Below are 21195 nucleotides of genomic sequence, written 5' to 3'. Positions count from 1 at the left end.
TCAAATTTCCACGTGAAGATCTTAGGGAGGACAAGGCAATACTCAAAAGACATAAGGTTTGCTTATTCCTTAAATATTTAGCTGGTAATTTCTATCCTGTGTTCCAAAACAAGGCTGTAAATAATAGACCTGTTCTTTACCATGAGCATTCTTTAGTCGGGACAATCATATCACCAACCTTATCAAAATGAGCAACTTTTTTCGTCCTTTTTTCCCAGGTTTACCACATTTTCAAGAACAAAATGATTTAAAGGGATTGCTAGAAAGTCTTCATCAAAATATCCAGGCCAAAAAGAGAAAGAATGTAGAAATCATGTGGCTGGCTGCAACGGTGAGCTCTCTTGTTTCAAAGAAATTGATGAACTAACCATAAACTCATTTTCATAAGCTTGCTGACTTTGTAACTGCAATGGATTTTAAGGAAATGACTGGAAAACTCACTGGTTAAAGGAGGCAGATGTGCTGTAATAGTTTTTTGCAGACAATTTCTTTTTCTCACTTTTTAAACTGGTAGAACCTGCTAGAATTTGAGTGATTTGTTTGATATCCATTCTTTGATAATATAAAATTACTCAAAATAATTTTTTAGTGTCCTTGAGGTATGATGTGGGACACGATTGCTTGGTTCCCTTACTTTAACTTTCTGAAATGTGTATTTCTGGTCCTAGTGATCTACACACTGTTATTCTATATTCCATTTATTTATTGAAAAAGATGTAAGAAGAAAACTTTGTCAGTGCAGTAGCTGTGCAATATCACTTTTTTATTGCAGTGGAAGTACAAGATTCCACATATGAGCCCATCACTCATCCAGAATAATTACCTGGGATTTTTTTACTTTATTTTATAAATGATTTTTTAATATTTTAAAATTTTTTTAGGACTCATTCACATCGAATAGCCCCAATGAATCGGGGGCTTCCAAAGATACTAGTGCAAAGAGAATTAATCTCTTTAATGAAACAGTTCTTTCACATAATTATTTAAGCAGATTATCATATAGTACTTGTTTTAAATCCCAGTGCAACTGTTCAAATTTTTAAACAGATTTAACTTTTAAAATTTTCAATTATATGATGGAAGAAACACTCATAGGTTCTCCTTCACTATCCTGTACCTCTTTGGATTCTAAGTAAGATTCCCTTAATTGGTTCCCTAAATTAAACTTTTGAGATTGTCCTCACCATGGTATCACAAAGAACTTAAAGGCTCTAAGTATTTTCTGATTTTTATAGAATTTAATAGTATTTATTGTTTAATAGAATTTCTAAGAATGCAATTAGCATTAGATGAAGAAACACTTATTTGCTGGACTGACACTGGTCATGTTTCAGTTCATGTTCCAGTTCATCCTGCGAGCTCTCCCATGATAGCCAATGCGGGAAGTTTCTTTTTGTGATTCCTGCTGTAGTTTATTGCCTTGCTGCATTCTCACAAACATTTTGAGGTTTTGTACCATTACAGCTGTGATTCCCCAGGGATAGGTGTAAGCAAAGTATTACCTTTTCTCAGGACAGGTTATATCTGGGAAATGGTAGATTTGGGCACAGAAGCTCTCCTTCAATTTTTCTTTTTCTAGTAAAATATCATTTGAAACCATAGTATAAACTAATGGAATGATACAACCACAGATTGATTCCTAAGAGGAGGAATCATCCTCCAAAATGTCATGTTTCCTTTATGTGTTATAACTTTTTCAAAGTATAAGTGAAAGTAGACAATCCATGGCAGCAATTTGTTAAACTTTATTAATTGTGAGCCATACATTGAACAGTTCACCTGTTGAAAATAAAAACTATGTAAGTTAGATGTGTCTGACTCCATACCTTCACAAGAAGTTAGTCTGCTACATTCATGTTTGTGAGTTAAGACTCACCATATCTTCATTCATCAGATATTCAGACAATTTAGCTTTCATTGAACAGGGCAGCTGCTGCATTCAGTGAGGAAACGGTGAAGGAACTGTTTCTTTTATAGTTATGAAAGTCCCATGTCAAATTCAGGAATTCAGTGTACTGGTACTAACTTCCAGAAGATGTTTTCTTCTTGAGAAGTGCTGTAGCTGTCTGGAAGCCCTCGCTGGGCTTGCAGAGCTGTAGGGCTGCGCAGCCTGGTAGGAAGGAAGGGCTGACCTGTGGGGCCTGCCCGTGTTTCAGATTTGCCGCAAGCTGAACGGAGTGCGCTTCACCTGCTGCAAGAGTGCCAAAGACAGGACATCCATGTCAGTGACGCTGGAGCAGTGCTCCATCCTGAGGGACGAGCACCAGCTGCACAAAGACTTCTTCATCCGGGCGCTGGATTGCATGAGGAGGTACGTGGGGCTCCATGGAACTCTGAGCCAGGCCAGGGCTGCCAGCGAACAGGGCCTGAGGCTGGTTCTGAGGGCCCAGCAGAGCCTGAGGCAGGTTCTGAGTGCCCAGCAGAGCCCAGGGCCACGGGCACACAGGGTCTGAGGGTGGTTCTGAGTGCCCAGCAGAGCCTGAGGCTGGTTCTGAGTGCCCAGCAGAGCCCAGGGCCACGGGCACACAGGGTCTGAGGCTGGTTCTGAGTGCCCAGCAGAGCCCAGACTGGTGCTGAGTGCCCAGCAGAGCCCAGGCTGGTGCTGAGTGCCCAGCAGAGCCCAGGGCCACGGGCACACAGGGTCTGAGGCTGGTTCTGAGGGCCCAGCAGAGCCCAGGCCTGCCTGCACAGGGTCTGAGGCTGGTTCTGAGTGCCTAGCAGAGCCCAGGCTGGTGCTGAGTGCCCAGCAGAGCCCAGGGCCACGGGCACACAGGGTCTGAGGCTGGTTCTGAGTGCCCAGCAGAGCCCAGGCTGGTGCTGAGTGCCCAGCAGAGCCGAGGCTGGTTCTGAGTGCCCAGGGCCACGGGCACACAGGGTCTGAGGCTGGTTCTGAGTGCCCAGCAGAGCCCAGACTGGTGCTGAGTGCCCAGCAGAGCCCAGGGCCACGGGCACACAGGGTCTGAGGCTGGTTCTGAGTGCCCAGCAGAGCCCAGGCTGGTTTTGAGTGCCCAGCAGAGCCCAGGCTGGTTCTGAGTGCCCAGGGCCACGGGCACACAGGGTCTGAGGCTGGTTCTGAGTGCCCAGCAGAGCCCAGGCTGGTGCTGAGTGCCCAGCAGAGCCCAGGGCCACGGGCACACAGGGTCTGAGGCTGGTTCTGAGTGCCCAGCAGAGCCCAGGCTGGTGCTGAGTGCCCAGCAGAGCCCAGGCTGGTTCTGAGTGCCCAGGGCCACGGGCACACAGGGTCTGAGGCTGGTTCTGAGTGCCCAGCAGAGCCCAGACTGGTGCTGAGTGCCCAGCAGAGCCCAGGGCCACGGGCACACAGGGTCTGAGGCTGGTTCTGAGGGCCCAGCAGAGCCCAGGCTGGTGCTGAGTGCCCAGCAGAGCCCAGGCTGGTTCTGAGTGCCCAGGGCCACGGGCACACAGGGTCTGAGGCTGGTTCTGAGTGCCCAGCAGAGCCCAGACTGGTGCTGAGTGCCCAGCAGAGCCCAGGGCCACGGGCACACAGGGTCTGAGACTGGTTCTGAGGGCCCAGCAGAGCCCAGGCCTGCCTGCACAGGGTCTGAGGCTGGTTCTGAGTGCCCAGCAGAGCCCAGGCTGGTTCTGAGTGCCCAGCAGAGCCCAGGCCTGCCTGCACAGGGTCTGAGGCTGGTTCTGAGTGCCCAGCAGAGCCCAGGCCTGCCTGCACAGGGTCTGAGGCTGGTTCTGAGTGCCCAGCAGAGCCCAGGCCTGCCTGAGCAGCAGCCTGACTGCTGCTGGGTCACCTCAGGGCAGGCTCTTTGCAGCGGTGTGTTTTATCTGTCATTAACAGTTTGTGAGACAGATATGTGAAATCTTGCAAGGGTCAGCTCACCGACTGTAGAATATGAGCAGTAGTCTGAGCAGCAGTTGCTTTTAAAAAAAGTTATCTTTCAATTTTGAGGGTATTTTAAAAACCATTTGCGCAGTCATTAAATTTTTTGTTCGACATCTACACAAACACTGAGAAAGCAAAAGAAAAATTTGTTACGCATGGCAATTCTTACTAGTCACGTTATTGAAAAGAAACATCCAAGTAGGTTTGGACTGGTGGTGTTTGCCACTAATACCTGATGAAATCTTTACTGCGCTTTAGAAGAAGTGAATTAAAACATGTTTTATTCTAAATTGCAACTATGCAGAAATTGAGGCTGATATTATCAGGAATGTGTAATTAAAAGATGTAAAGATTTTTCATTACCTGAGTCTTTGATGAATAAAAAAACCTTCTTGAGCAAACAAATGTCAATCATAAAATTAATCCACATGCTAGATTATCTAAAGAAACTTTCATCATTGGTTTTAATGAGCTTAATCATATAGTTTTAATCATATAGTAACAGTTCTAATCACATTGTCAAGAGGAGTTTTAAAATGTGTATCCCCGACACTAGAATAACATATAACAAAGGTCACTGCAAAACTAATAGAAAATATTTTGGTCAGCCTGCAAAGAAGTAACTGAATCATATCTTGGACTTTTCTTAAACACAAATTGTTTGTATGGTGGCTTTATAAAGATCCTAATAAGTAAACAAGCATGTTTACGGTCTGTAATGGGTAATTCTGGACCTTCATATTTATTATTGCCAGAATAGGTGCTTAATGTGTAGACTAATACTGTAGGTTTGCCCACATAAACCCTTTGTCCTTTGGCAAAGATAGCTGCTCTGAAGAGAAAAGGTAATTTTATAAAGAGTAAATGAGCTGAGATGGCTTAGCTGTAGGTTTAGTTGACAAGTGCTACTAATGCAGTGAGATGTGGTGTGTTGAACTGAGCTGTATTGTTTTGGATGTATTGCACCTTGCATAAATCCCTCAGTCTCTGTAGTGATTCAGTGAGTGAATGAGTTTTGTGCAGTCTTTCATAACTACATATTTTATCATTAATGAATTCTGAGTTTTCTGTGTTAAATTTTGTTTTTTGGCATTTCAAATGCTTTTTTTTTTTTTTCTGGTATGTCTCCAATAAATACAAAAGTATGTAAACTACAGTAAGTTACCAGACAGGAAAATAATTTAATTACATAAAATCGCCATAATGTTAGAATAGCTTTGAGTAGAGTAGGAGATTGGAAAATTTTCACAGACATAAATATAATTTTAAAAAACCTGAACTTGTTAGTAAAAAAATGTAGTAGGTTTTTGTAGATCAAAATATAAATGGTTTTGAGTGGGTTTATGTCATGTGAGTGATTTGAAAGTTGAGAAGATTAACACATTAGTTATATTTGCAGGCAACAGTAATTTGAAGTCACAGAAGAATGTTGTAAAGGCAAAAAAATCAGAATAATACTTAAAAATTAAACAAGCAAATGGGTATATGAGGTTGAAGCACCATTACAAAAATGTAAAATCTATCAGTTATGCTGTACTTTCAAACAGACAAAAGCTTTATCCTGCTCTTGCCCTGTATATGAATTTCAGAACTGAATTAAAGTAGGTGAAAAATGAGTTACTTTGACTTGGGTAATAGGATTGTCTGAGGACTAAAGCAAAGGCTTTGCAGTAGTGGCAGTAGCATACAAAATAATTTGCACCATCAGGATAGTAAAGAAATAAATCTTCTAACTATGCTGGTTGCTATCAGTCTAACACAATACTAGAGGTTTAAAAATAAAATACAAAAAAACCCCAGCCAAATTCCTCTTTTTCCCTCCCGAATTCAAAATTTTCACGTCTAAGAAGAGAACCTATTTTCCTTCAAGGGCAGACAGAGAAAAACTATTTGCCATTTAATTTGCAATTTTAGCAGTTTTTTTCCCAATGAATCTTCTCTAGATCACTTTGTTAAAGTTTGTCAATCAAATCCCTTTGTGCTGATTGCCACAAATTGCTTTTAAGCCTTTCAGAAGAACAAGTAGACATGAAAAATTCAGTTTTACCATCTAGAATCCTAACAGTTTGGGTTGACCTTTGAAAGGCTTCTTTTAAGAGTTAACAGTGGGAGGTAGAGACTGCTGTGAAACTAAGTGAACTGTAGAAGTAAATGGTGATTCAAAAGCAGACTTTATTGGAAATGCCATAATTTTGAGATATGAAAATTATAAAGGTGCCTGTGTAGCCATTAGACTTTTTCTTTGTCTGCCAGTGGTGACAGAGCTTTTGCAGTGGAAAAAGGAAGCATGCGTTTACAGGTTCATGCTTCCTTGCCACCAGCAGCTTGGAGATGCTGCCCTCCTGTGTGCTGCTGCTTTTCAGCTTCTTCAGGGTGCCCAGAATTTTGAGCAATCCAGAAGTGATTCCCAAAGTTTCAGCGTATTTGCCTTGGTGTACATTGCATAACTCTGTTTTGGAAAATACTGCCTGTAGCTGTTCTTTTAATGACTTAGTTTGTAAGTGGAATTGTTGTCGTTTAGTGATAAACTCTACAATGTTTGTTGCTTCTTTATAAAAAAAGGCTGTACAAGAATGCTTCTATTAGTTCTTCCTTTCACTTATGAAAAATGTGGAAAATGAAGCAATGATGGCAATGCACACTTTCTCATTTACAATATGTAATAGATGGCTTTGTCCTCAGTCATAAGTCGGGCCATTATGATGCTGCAATTGATGTGTACCTGGAGCAGCCATTCTATAAATAATTCCACATATTATAATTTCCTTGATATAGGTTTGTGACTTCCATTGATCTTAGTGACAGGCATAGTTCAGAATGAGGAAAATCAATATATCATCCCCTCTGTATCAAGTGCTTGTAATTCACATCGTATTAAAACCCTGTTTATAATGTCTCTGCCACTTCCAAGTCTCTTTTTGCAGGCATCAATATTCTTATTTTTCCCTTCACCCATACCTGAATGTTTCCTATCATTCAGTGTTAAGTCTATTCCAAGAGACAGAGAGGCACAAAACTGGTTTACCTGAGTTCATTGCAGTATCTGTCACATGGTTCTATTTTTTTGGTCTTTAGAGCTGACTGCTGTTAAGGGAGGATGGACTGGTGGGCAATGCATTATGAAGTAGCTCTGTAAAAAAAAATAGATTTTTTTCCCTTTTTAAAATTTATTTCTTTTCTGACTCTATTTAGCTTTATTGTTTCAGTGACAGGATCCCTTTTGGAGGCTGTGGGTCATGAATAACTGTCGGAGAATGACTTAAAGAAAAGGCCATGAGACATAAAATTGAGAGAAAAGTATAAGGGAAAAGTAAGGCCGTTTCTAACAGTTCTCAGCCTTCTGACTTGTATAAACAATTAGACTCTCTCAGGCATCATTCTATAAACAATAAAGTTCTCAGCTTGTCTTCCCATGGCAAGCAGAACACCGTCCTTGGGAAGGCCTGTTATCCTGAGAACAGATGTAGAGGTTTTGGGAACACTAGTTTCTGTTTTAGTTTCTAGTTTCTGGTTTTGGTTTCTGTTTTTAATAACAATTGTAGGTATTCTAAAACAAAGGGAGTGGTTAGAAGTTTCTCTGTTAGCCTATCATGACATTGGATTACAGAATATTCATGGCGTTCGTTAGCACTGTTATTTAAGGTGATTGATTGATCAATAAAGTTGGAGTTCGATGCATTACCAGGATGGTCGTGTCTCCCTTCACTTCAATATATGGTGACCCCGACGTGATAGCGAACACCACGGGGAAGCGAACGCCACGCGAAGTGAAGACAGGTTCGGGTTCCGTAAGATCGAAACTGCAGCCGGAACGGCGAAGAAGCGCGGAGGACAAAGCGGAGGGTAACCCGCCGGCCCGCGCCGCGCTGCGAGCGACTATACAGATAGGCTCGTCCGAGACATGCGGCCGCGACCTTGATTTGAAGAGCTGCAACGTGCGCACATAGGTATGGAAAGGCAAGCCGCATATGAACTTTTTATTACCCTTTTGCAAAAACGGCAAATTAAGGGAATAGATTTACAGAAAGATTTACCGGGTCTTTTAGCGTATGGCCTAGAAAGGGGGATCTTTATAAATCCTCACACAGTTCACGAATTGTCTGAGTGGCGTAAATTTGGTGATTTATTGTGGCAGGCTACGTTAGATGATGATAAAACTGCTAAGAAGTGGGGTAAATTATGGCGGGTCGTTAACACCGAACTGTTGCGGATTCAAGCTGAAAAAAGGGCTGCTCACCAGGCTACTGCCGCTTACGATCGTAACAAAGAATGCCATCAAGATAGGGAATTTGATAAGAACGCGGGAATTCCTCTTGGTCCCGCGACGCGGACAGTTTTATTACCTGCTTCACCGCCTCCCTCGGAAAGCCAGGCTATGAGTCACACTATGAGCCAGGCGCAGTCCGCCTCGCTGCCCGCCGCGCAGCCCCCCCTAACGAGCCAAGCTCCGCGGGGTGCCCTGTTGTCTGCTTTGCCGCAGGCTACACAGAGCACCTCTGACTCTCCCGTACCTGCTGCGTCTCAGCAGCTGGGGCCAGATACGTGTACTCCGTTCCCGATAAGCGATCAGCCGGTCCCTGGGTCGGAAATCGGCTTGGCGGCGGCGATTGCGAGGGAAAGACGGGACGCGTGGGCTGCCCTGGCCAAAGATGCAATTGACAAGGGAGATCAAGAGCTGATAAGTTCGGCTCGAGAATTGGCTTGTCCGGTTGTCTTTAACCCCCAGCCTGGAGGAGGTTTTCAAGCTACAATTAGCGCTCTTGACTGGAAGCTGTTATCTCAGTTGCGAGCTACTGTTAGTCAGTTTGGCTTTAAAAGTGAACCAGCTAAGCAAATGCTCGATTATATTTTTAACACCAGTATCCTCCTCGTTAATGATTGTCTTGGCATAGTTAAATTAATCTTTACCTACCATCAACAATTGCTGTTTAATGATCATTGGCGGATACTTGTTAGTGAGTGTGTGGCAGTTCAAAGACAGCCGGGGGATCCCTTGCATGGTATCACTATTAATGAGCTTATGGGGCTGGGGCCTTTTCTTCGTACTGAAGCACAAGCCTTAATAGGCCAAGAAAAGTGCCGGGAGGCAATGCGGTTAGTCAGACTCGCGATAGATAAGGTAAAGGAACCAGGAGGGGTACCAGTGTATATGGGAATTAAGCAAGGCAAAGATGAGACCTTTGGCGCTTTTGTTGATAGAGCTGCGGCTGCAATTGAGAGAGCCGGAGTAGCAGAATTTATGCGCGAGGCTCTCCTTAAACAGTGTTGTATTCAAAACTGTAACTCTGCTACTAGAAACATACTTAACACCTTAGGTGCAAATTGGACTATCGAGGAAGCATTAGAAAGAATGGCGCTCATTCCTACTGGCCAGCAGGCTTTTGTGGTAGATGCACTTAAACAGATAGGAATAGGTTTGCAAGAACAGGCAAGGTCCTCTCAGAGTCAGGTGTTAGCCGCTTTTGCACCTCTTCAAACGTCCGCTGCGTTTGCAACATCAAATAAAGAGGGCCGCACGAAATGCTGCGAAGGCACGGGCCGCTTGCGCCGGGAATGCCAAGCACCAACAGAAGTCATCGCTGCATCATCGGTACCTTTTCCTGCCCCTAATCCCCCGCAACAGGAAGCCTTCAACCCGACACCACAGGAAGCCACCGCGGGCGAAGCTGAACCGCTGCGAAGGGAGTAACCCGCAGCGCAAAGCAGAGATGAATTGGCAAAAGGACTTAACAGGACTTTGGACTTATAGTTACGGTAAAGGGATTTTCCATATGGTTTACGGATTAATGGAAATGTGTGAATTCGGTGATTTATGGTAGAATTGCAGTGCTGTGCTACTCCGAACTCGGCATGGGCGCGCCGGAGGCAGCGGCGGGAAGATCAAAAGCCGCCGCCGCAGGAGCCGCCGCGCGGGAGTGGCCGCGCCGCCCCGAGAACGGAGCCGCCGCCGCAGAAACCAAGCCGCGCCGTGCCGGAAGTGAACAAAGAGCGCCGCGGGGGGAGCGACCGGAGCCGCATCGCCCTCATGTGTGAACTGGGGGCCAGATGTCCACGGGCGGCCAGTTGCTGCTTGGGAACAGTGACTGGACATCAGAGAGCAGGTGATGGAGGAGCAATCATGCTGTGCATTGAGAGTTTTCGTCCTGCACACTCCTTAGCGGATTCCGACTTCAGAGTGCTTTTTCGAGCGGGAGCGTTTCTCCCTCTGCCCCGTAGCCGGCAAAAGCTACAGTTTAAGATCTAACAGCCGTAATAACTGTGACTCTTGTCAACAAAAGAAAAGATTCCTATTGCAATTAAAAGACTAGTGAAACTAAACAAACAACACCAAGGACTATTGCTGTCAGGATGTTTTTCACCTAAGTTAGAGAGATCTTTTGTTCTCCCCAGCACAGACTGTAAAGCAGAAATCAGCGTAAAGGCCGATTTGGCTCGGCATTGGTTATGCTGTCTTGGAAACATCTGTATTACCAGAGACTTTAAACATTAGAAGCCCGGATGGCTGGGCCGGTGGAACATTAGACTTTAAAGCTGTGTTTTGAAAAATTTAAAAATGTTGAGATGTGTTGGATTGATTGTATGAGTGAGATGTTGTGAGTGTGTTTTTGGTATAAATGCTGCAGCAAAAAACGTGAGAAAGGTTGTTTTGGTTGAGTGTTTTGGAATCGGGCCTGTGAGTGAGTTATAGTGAATGCCATATATTATTTCTATGGTAAGTTTTATCTGTTATTAAGTAGTTTAAGTTGGGTTATCAATTAAGTGCCATTAAATGTTAAGGTTAAGTTTGTTGAGCTTGTTTTCGGTTGGGTTCGAGGTCTTTTAAGTTTAAATTATATATAGGTTTGAGTTGTGTGGGATTTGAAGAAAATTAATTTTTGCTAAGTATTATTAAGTAAGTTAAGTTAGATTCTGTTAAGTTTGAATTAGATTTAAGTGATTTTACATGATTTGCAAATAAGTCTGTTAAGTTAAATATTTTAAGTGCTTTAAATGCATACTACTTTTAAACCACTCCAAATTAACAAAGGACTGAGAATCACCCAGTTGATGCCATTTGAGCCAAATGACTAAAGGATTACAAACTGAAAACTGACTTTGAACATTTCTGGGAAGCTCATGAAAAAAGGTGGATGTGATAACTTCAAGGACAGAAAGAATCATTTTCAGGCTTTTTCACCTTCTCTCCAGGTTCGCATGAATGAAAACAGTTAACAGCTTTCTTTTCTTAGTCCAATTACCACCTGTTGTGCAATGCCTGATAAGGCCTTAACACGCCGTTGCTGGACGACCAGAGAACTGATTGACATTATTGAATCATTATCATCTTTACATATACGAGGACTGGCAAAAGAGGACTGTTTTGAATATCACAGCCTAAATTGTGCTGCTTGGGTTGCACTGTTTTGTGGGAGTTGTGATCAGTTGTTACTTTTTCATTTATGGTGCCACACCTGTAATTATAGGCACATCTGGGAACATAATTGGGAGCAGGCACTACGGAATTAGACAAGGCTAAACACTGCTTCAGCTTCAGACCTTTATAAATCTCATGAGCAAAAATCTTAGCTTATTATCGATGGGAGGTACAGTGTATTTTGAAAAAGGTTAAAGATCAAAGTGCTTCATATATAGCCTCAATAAGGTGTAGAAAACTGGTGCCTTTAACACAACATTCTGTTGTAGGCCCTATAAGAAGAGATCCCAATCAAGCATTAGATAATTGCAGTTCAGCTTTGATTACTCTAATTTCCAAAGGATGACTCAGCATAAACAGACATGGGCTACTCTGGATTCATCTCTAAACCTGGAAATAGTGTCCAAACAGCTTTATAACCAGTGTAAAGGCTACTATTATGACACCTAGGAAATTACCCACAGGAATATTTCTAATTTGTGGAGATAGAGCCTGGAATGGAATACCAGCCCAAGTGCAGGGTGGATCTTGTTATTTAAGCAAGTTATCATTATTCCACCTCTGAGCACTGGTTCTGATCCTTCTCCACAGGATCACATTTCTGACACTGAGTGTCCTGTTTATCCTCAGGCCTTTGGTGCAGCTGAGCCCTGGCAGAGTGGGGTCTGCACTTCTCTTGACATCTGGTAATGCCTCCTCCACAAGAGTTTCTATGAGGAAAAACTTCACCATTATCTTACCTTGTTGCATTCAAAAAATAGTAAGATAATAGAAAAAACCTGCAAACTAACCTCCTTTCTTAAAAAGAAAAAACGGGGGAAATGTCGGAGAATGACTTAAAGAAAAGGCCATGAGACATAAAATTGAGAGAAAAGTATAAGGGAAAAGTAAGGCCGTTTCTAACAGTTCTCAGCCTTCTGACTTGTATAAACAATTAGACTCTCTCAGGCATCATTCTATAAACAATAAAGTTCTCAGCTTGTCTTCCCATGGCAAGCAGAACACCGTCCTTGGGAAGGCCTGTTATCCTGAGAACAGATGTAGAGGTTTTGGGAACACTAGTTTCTGTTTTAGTTTCTAGTTTCTGGTTTTGGTTTCTGTTTTTAATAACAATTGTAGGTATTCTAAAACAAAGGGAGTGGTTAGAAGTTTCTCTGTTAGCCTATCATGACATTGGATTACAGAATATTCATGGCGTTCGTTAGCACTGTTATTTAAGGTGATTGATTGATCAATAAAGTTGGAGTTCGATGCATTACCAGGATGGTCGTGTCTCCCTTCACTTCAATAAATAACCTCAGGATCTCCTGTCATTGGGCATGTTTCCAATAAAGCCTCAAAGCAGTAACAAAGGCCATGACAAATCCACTGTCTATGGTGAATCCTCCATGCTGTCAGCCTTATCATCGTTCTGAGCTGGGCACAACACCTGTCACGTGTTTCTGACATTGAATACAAAATTTGACTCAGTGTGGCACACACTGTTTCCACTTGAAACGGTTAAGGATATTTCAGGGTGTCTTAGATAAAGTGCCTATCAAAAATCTCCCTGAAGCACGAGTTCAAAGAATGAATGATCTGGACAACAAGTATTGGGCTTTTGATGAGCCAATTATAAAGAAAATATCTCCTTTTTTAAAGAGCTGTTTGAGGACATTAAAAATGAGTGAGTTGAGGAGGAGGAATATCTGACCTCCACCACCTTTTCTTTTTTCTTTTAAAAGTATAAGCACAGTGCAAACAAAACTTTCGAAAGGCAAGCCTGACTTCCAGTATAGATTTTTACATCATTCTATGGCTCTTTAGAAACTTAACATCTCTATTTGGAGGTGGAAGCTGTAGATGATTTGCATCACCTGATGTGCTGATAGGAGCCTGGGCATTAAGTAACAGTAAGGTCCAGTTTTGGTGCTTTGAACTGCCATCCATCTTGTTTTCTAAAAGTTAATTCACCTGTTGTGATTAGACAAAGCTAGCATGCAAGTAGTTAGATTATTGTAAAATATTGTTTGGTGTTCACTTTTGAGGTTTTTCTAGTTGCTTATGGAAAACTTCATTAATTTTCTCATTCATCTAGTGCTTTATTGCTTATTAAGAGCTTCCATTAAAAACTCGGTCTTAGCAGAAATCAACAACCAGATGTTTATAATCACCAGACTGAGTAATACCAGGTTTCTTCCTGTTATATTTCACTTTGATTAAGATTTCCTGGAAGAGTGTGTGGGAAAAGTCCTGTATGCATGTTCATTATCTATTGAAAATCCAGTTCCTACAGCTGAATTACCATGGCTTTGGCCATGTTCAGCTAAATCTCAGGAAGAACAACACTGCCAAGTCTAAAATGTAGATAAGAAAGAAGCAGGAAATGAGAGTAAGAGGGCAGTAGTAGCATACAACAGCGAGTTAAAGCTATCAAACATGAAATTTCTTCTAGAAGTTACTGGCCTCTAAACCAGTGTTCTTCTCAGAGTGATATAACTTGGACAGGGAGGGCTCATAACTTCCTGTCTGCAGTCCCAGCAACCTACAGACTGTCCAAAGGTGGGAGGGGGCACACAAGGATGAAGCAACCAGCTGCTCTTCCAGACAAGGTGGTTTTGTGATAGCAGATCCTGCATTCCTTCAGGAGAAAGGTGACGGAGTGTCAGGCTATAGCTCTGGCTGCCTTGTAAAGGAAGCAGCTAAATACATTTCTAGGTTTATCTTTCCTCTCATTTTAGACTCCCTTGATCCCTTCATAAACTTAGTTTCCTATTGTAGGAATGCTCTCTGGCTCAGATAATCATCTTTTCTTGTCCAGCAGCCTGGTTTCAGGTTTTTTTTCCCTGAGTCCCATCCTTTGGGATGGAACACTGGCTCAGGGCCAGCCACCATCTCTGGGGGCTAGCCTAGTGCTTAAGATGTACATGACATGAGAGAATTCAGCATTCAATCTCCACATTATCTTTTTCCATTTTTTATTATGATGCATTCATAAGGTGACCAGGCACATTCTGTTATACAATTGTGCTTTCAAATAATTAGGGTCCTATTCAGCTTCAGACACTGGATCTGAATTTTTCTATCTCAGGTTCTTTAGGGAAGGAATCTAAAATCATATTGGATACCAAAATAAAAGGAGAGATGTAATTGTGTGTCATCATCAGCCCCCGTATTTTATAACCATAATTTGAGGAACTGTCTTTGATGTATGGGGGTTTTCTCCCTTCAGCCTGCTGCTTTTTCTTTTTCCAATGAGCATTTCCCTGTTTCTTACTCTCTTGCAGTAACATCTTAGTGTGTGGTATTTTTATAGAAACTCTTCTGACAGTGGCTTTTCTCAGCTTAGTTTTAGCAGTAGTTTCTACTTGTTGCTTTCTGTGGCAGCTCTGGTTTGGTGAGTGACATTTTGTAAGCGTGTCCTTACCATTACAGCAGCCACTGGTGACCTTTCACTGGAATCCCTGGCAGCAACAAGTTGTTTCTCAGTATTAACCTGCAATACAAGTCCTGGTAGCTGTTTGCAGGGCAGTGACCAGAGGAGTTTCCATTTGGATCATTATGTACCTATTATGTATTTCCTACTTTCATGATGTTGTCTGCAGTCAGCTGGAACTAAACCCAGGAATGGAGACAGCAGTATTATATTGCTATCCTATTCTCTAGATCATCCAGAGATAAAGCTGGGAGATAGTTTGGGGAATTTGCATTCTTAGTAGTGGAGGTCTCTGCTATAATTTGTATGAATAGAAAGCACATGTTTGTAAGGAAGTTAATGCAAAGGAAATGTTGGAGTCCTGCCAAAGTGCACAGCCCGCTCCACAGCTGACTCCTAATGATAGAACAGTTAAAGTAGTTTCTGCAGCCCTGGGACTTAGTGGTGCTGCAGTTGTCCTGTGGGTCTAACCAAACCCCTAATGCCACAATCCCTGGGCACTGGTTTGGCTGTGCATCTGCAGTGCTGTTCCCGTGCCCTGGTCTGGGTTTACTTCCCTGCCAGCCTGTCTCCTCTCCCCAGCCTGCAAGTTGCCATGTGTGTGTTGTCTTCCAGCAGTGGGAAAAGCCCTTGGCTTTTCTGCTCTGTTGGAGATGCTCCTAATGCCCCAGGAAGGTGCCAGAGCGCGTTTCTGCCTCTGCAGAGTCTTGTGATTCCAGACAAGGCTTAGCCAAGATCTACAGTCCCTTAGACCACGGAGATCAGCGCGTGGGAAGGGAATCACTGCTCCCTCTCTCTTCTGTTAAGGGATGACATCCTTTGGTATGTGAACCAGCCTCTTTTGTTAGGTTGCCTCTTGCTGAGGGAGACAATGCCTCTGTGTGTGCTGCTCAGGAACTTCACTTACTGCTCCGTGAAATTGTTGTGTAGTACATAGATAAGAAACCTTCCTTTGTGTCCCTCTCATTCATCCTATGGGTTTTCTGATGTATCATCAGCTTTAATTTCATGCTACAGCCTCCCCTTGGCTGCACGTCTCCTTACCCTTGTGGGAACACTGTAATGTGTGAGCCTTCTTATCCCACATTTCAGTTTAGCTGAACTCAGTCCTTGTGCCCAAAGAGGATATGTACACATTGCTGTTCCTTCCCCTCACACCGAGAGCTAGCATGTGCCCTTTGCTTTCTAGAGAAAGACAGGCTAAAAAGGCATCATATTATCTGCAATAGATCACTGAGATACACCTGACTTTAAAAAATATATATATTTACTCTTCAGCCCCTCTCCACTCAGCATTTTTCAGATTTGAGGAACTTGTTTAGATTACTGAAACATTGAAAAGACTGAGGTGCAATCTGATCACACAGTCATGTATTTTATAAAACCCCGTTCTAGGATCATCTGGTTAATAGTTTGTGTCCTGGGTGAACTGAAAATCTGATGAAAATACATAATTCCTGTCAAAATAGTGTTGGCTTTTATATTTGATTTGCAACCATCGTTCCAAAGTTGGTGGTTTTTTAATTTAAATTCCTTTATAATTCTTTCATAACTGTTGATAGCAGAGCATCTACAGAATACAAAGTAATCAGCTCAGAAAGGTTTGCAGCTTCCAACAAACTGCCTTGTGGTGTGTAGTAAGTAAAATATGTGAGGGTCCAGAGTAGTTTGTTGTGGAGTGTTTTTCACATGGTTTTGGTTTGGTTTCTTTAGGGTTTTAGCTCATGGTGTTTAACCAAGACTGGCATGGTCTCTGTTCTAAGTTTATTTCTCCTAAATGGTTGTTACATTGAAAGCCTCAGGAAAGCAAATGAAAATGGGTAAACTGGCACTGTGGCAGAGGCATTATTGGCTGGTTTTGAAGTGATCAAAGTAGCATCAGGCAGAGGCAAGCAGCTACAACAATATCTCATTCTCAAAGATCCATTAAATTATTCTTAAAATCCACAAGAGACTGCTTTGATAATATTGGCTATAACTGGTTTGAGTATTTATTCCACTTGCACTTTTTAAAGTCAAATGTTTTTTGATTTAAAAAGCTTATAATTGACAACCAAAGGGCAAGAGAAAGAAATGCTCTTGGATCTCTTTCAATTTTAAAGTGGGAGAAAACTAGTACAGAGGTGCCAAGTCCTTTATGACATCATAGTCCTTCCTTTGTTTGAAATTTCATTTGAATCTACTTTTTCTTTAAAAGGGCCTCTTCTCATAGACTGTTTTGCTTTAAATAAGAGTCCTGTTGCTGTACTTGAGTGTGCAATAGCAAAGCTTGTAAATAATGTTCATTACCTTACTGACATTCACTTTTCTGCATAGTACTAATTCTGTTTTCACACTCCTCCTTGCTACTTGGGTTCATGCTGACATAGCAAATGCAGCAATGCTGGCTGCACAATTCAAGGCTCTCTGCCTTCTGGACACTGCTGAACTGGTGTTTAAGCTTTTGAGTGCTGATGGATAATCTTCCCTCAACATCATCCTGAATAAAATCCTCTCTGGCTTTCCTGCTGTGTGGTAGCCTCAGGGAGAAGGCTGCTCCCTATGTCACCTTTCTCTGTAAAAATTTGCTATCACAGTGATATTATCAGCAAATTTGTAGATAACCACATTAAAGTTAGTTTGACGTTCATTTGCCGTGTGAAGACGCTTTTTGAATTTATTTTTCAAGTAATTTGGCACATATCAGACGACTATGATGCTGTTTATTTTCTCTCCTGTGCCGTGCAAGGAGCCCAAGATGTGCTGCCAGATTTATTATCTTCATGTGATGATCTTTGTTTGTAAATGAAAATTTTGGTGGGATAGAAGCTCTAGGAAAATGTAGGCATTTCATACAATGTGATCAAGCTCTTGTTCTTGGTTTTCAGAGAAACTTGAGTGCAGTAACATTTTTCAAATCAGACACATTTTCTTACTTTTACACCAAGGGTATTCACTGGCAAGACAATGCTGGGTACAGTAGTGTAGAAAAGTATTTGTAGGCTTAGCAGACTATTTAAAAATCTTTTTGTGACAGATGTATCTCAAATTTTATATTTTCTATCCTAAAGGCAATCGTTCTTCCTGCTGTCACAAAGCATCTTCTTTGGTGCAGCACAATAGGGATTAAAAAAACCTCATTTCAGTCTTAACTTAATTCCAATCTGAAAAACTTGCAATGAGGTGGTAATGAACTTGAACTTAGTACAGATTACCTCCTGCATGCTTACACAGATGTTCAAACACAAGACAGATATTTTTGAGACATAGTTCTCTTCTGAGAGTGTTTCTCTCTTGAGCAGATTAAACCCTGACATTTTCTGCTTTGCTTGTTGTTGCAGCGAATACGGTAACACCGTTTGGAGTTCACCTCCTAGGTTTGAATTAGGTCTACATAAATTCATACCCAGAAGAAGTATGGCTCATGATTATCAGGATGAGATCCTTGTAGCAAATAATAGGTTGTTGAGATGAAGAGGCTGATCCTCTGATCAGACCAATCAAAGCCATTTGGAAAGCAAAACTCTATGCTAATGTGTAACCCGATGGAATAATGTGTCCACACTGGGCTAGGAAAAGTCTAAAAGCCTTTCTTCAGACAGGACCTACACCTGGTACTACTGTGGGCTGCTTTATGCAAATACTACAGCTTTGTTATTATTGCACCACAAAATGCATTAGGCATCCAATTTCCTTTGTAAATGAAGCAATACATTACTTCAATAGCTACTTTTGAAGCTTTCTGCAACTTAAACCACAGATGTTAAAACTATTGGAATTAAATGAACCCCCTCTGAATTGTAATCCTTGAATAAACTAGAAGGGGTTTTTTAATTATAAGTTTTATTAAATTAAAAATATACTACAATGGAGTGGAAAAAGTCAAATGATCTTATATGGCAAAAATAAAAACTTGAAGCTCGCTATCCATACTCCATTGGGTATGGAATGCCAAAAGAGAAATAATACATTTCATCTTGTTGCAAAGCCTAATGTTCTGTACCACATCATAATGTAGCCCAAACCTGACAATTCCTGGCTCATAAATCTCTTGGTTTTTCTTTTATTTACACTACAGACAAAAATCAAGTCTGTCCTTCAAAAGTACTCTGTCGTCAAGTGAGCTTGAAAGTTTATGTTGTTATCCATCATGTTTGACTATGTTTATGGTGCTGGAGATAAAATCTAGGCTTGTGAGCTTCATATTTTAGGGGATACAGTGGCAGTGCAAGTATGGACTTGAGATTATGAAGCTCTTTGAAGATGAGAGGGAAAAAACATTTGGGCGATTGGCATTGGAGAAGTTACTTCCAAAGACCACTGAATTCAGTGCAACACTTATAATCAAGCTATTTCTATCATAAAACTTTAGATAGCTATTGTATCCCAGCTAAGGACTCAGGTTCCCAATACTGTCCTGGGGAGGATGGTTAGTAGCCTGATTTAGGGGCCCTGAATCATCCTGGGGATGCTCTGTAGAACTAGAGGAAGCCTGGGCTGTTAAATTTGGCACCCAAAGACTTGCCACTCATGGTTAGGGAATGTTGCCTTTTAAAGGAGTTGGATCAGGTCTCAGAAGTGTATTCTGTAGTTGTCATGGTAAATACCTGAAGGTGAAATAAAGGTATGAGGGCAAAACTTAGCTTGAGGAAAATTTTGCTGACATCAGAACCTGATGGGCTTTTAAACATATGCTTGTCACTAGACACTAATTTATTTATTATCATGAGGTCAAGGAAGCCAGGAGTTATTAGAAAGAAGAAATGGGTAAGAAACGAAATGTGTACTGTTAAGTTACTCTTTAAACTTTAGCTGCTACAAGATAGAGGCTGCTTGTTTGCTCAATTCATATGATAACTACTGCATGCTTTGCAATAAGGGTAGAAGTCCACTTTGGTTACTTTCCTTGTTTACATAGAGAGCAGTAGCTATCAAGTGATGTAGTTATAGTGCCCTTATGCTAAATTCTTGTTTATTTTCATAGAAAAACTTTATTTGATAACTCTTCCAGACAAAGTTACTTTAGCTTGCATAACTTCAGCAACATTACAAATTCTGCAGATATTTAGCCATTTTGAGTAGATACATGTGCAGAAGTTATACTTCTATACTGAAGAACACTTTTTCAGTATTTCGTTAGATGTTGCTCTAGTTTTTCTACCATTGTGATTTGATGTGTTTATTTTTGAAAAAGAACTTATAATCAGTGTTCCTTAATAAAAATATGCAGCTAATAATTTGAATGAATGGGAGGGTGAGGAAGCTTTCTAAATAAAGTATGTCCTGTTTATGGAAGCAAGTGTTTGGTAGAGAGCTCTTTCCTTGCCCTCAGGTTGTCTGTTGCTTCTTCGGTTGTTGAATTCTTCTGCACTCGAGAGAACATTATTGGTCAAATCTAAACCCATTACTTTTCCATTGAAATTTCCATTATCTGTGAGCAATTCCATCTTGGGGAGGATTATAATATTTCTCATATTCTGTAGTGTTCTGCATGTGCTTCATTACTGTGCACCATACATGGGAAAATGTCATTTATTATTTCATACATCAAAATACTCTGTCTGCATTGATGAGCCTTCTTGTCTGACAAGTGCAGCTGCTGGCCTGCACTCACATATCTTTAGCTTTATTTGAATCTCATATCTGCCATCATTAGCTATTCATGCAAGCAGGAAAAGCAAAGGAAATAGTTCAAGGAATTCAGAGTGCTTGCTTTAACCAACTCCAGTGTTCTAAGAGAGTAGCAAGGATATTATGAACAACAAAGAGAGCACAAGCCCTGTCCCATGTGTACATTAATGAGATAACAAGAGATGCCTGTAGCTCTGCAAAGATAATTTTTTTAAAATTGCTTTTGCTGTTTAATTGCAGCTTTTGTGTTTTATAGATTTTATTTAAGCTATCAGTAGCTGTACATTAATAGTGCATTTAACACAGAATTGAATATTAATAAAAAGGGACAAGTGGACTAATTTCCATGTGTAAACCAGGCTCTGACAAGATGATGTTAACTGATAATAAGTTTTTAATAAAGGGTAATTGAGAATAAAGCTATAAGAATTGTTGAGATCTTTAAAAAATAACCAAACCGAAATTGTTTAGTTACCAGAAGCCTGTAAGTGCTGTCCAACAGACATAGAAGCTCAGGATTATCTAAAAACCAGGGACAGAATCAGCCTGCTCAGATGTTTTTGGAGGGTGGCTGCCCTTTTTCGTAGTCCCCTGGCCACGAGCAAGTGCTAGAGAGGACTGTGAGTGCTGACATCCCTCACTCACCTGGAAAGGCAGCATTATTCCTAATGAGGTTAATGTGGAGTGAGTTGCAATATAATTGAAGGACATTAGCATTTATTAGAAATTGAAAAGAAAGCGGAATTCCTTAAGGCCTGACATTACAGGCATTTGGAGAGGATGAAATGTTTCTCATTAACAACCTGTGTGCTTTTTGGCTGCACTGTAGGTTTTTCTGTATGAACACCTGGCCTCTGGCTCATATTTATTTGATCCAAACACCTGAAGCATATGAATAAGTGT

At 41.5% G+C, this 21195-nt stretch overlaps 1 pseudogene; it reads left to right on the top strand.

The window, feature by feature from the left end:
• Positions 1-21195, top strand: part of LOC128949764 (inositol polyphosphate 4-phosphatase type II-like) — a 137550-nt pseudogene that overhangs the window by 105281 nt on the left and 11074 nt on the right.

The sequence above is a fragment of the Melozone crissalis genome, unplaced genomic scaffold (assembly GCF_028551555.1).
Source record: "Melozone crissalis strain CALT ecotype California unplaced genomic scaffold, PUWL_Pcris_2 ptg000286l_1, whole genome shotgun sequence".
Classification (NCBI taxonomy): domain Eukaryota; kingdom Metazoa; phylum Chordata; class Aves; order Passeriformes; family Passerellidae; genus Melozone; species Melozone crissalis.
The sequence above is the reverse complement of the archived record's forward strand: the minus strand, read 5'-3'. Positions and strand labels throughout refer to the sequence as shown.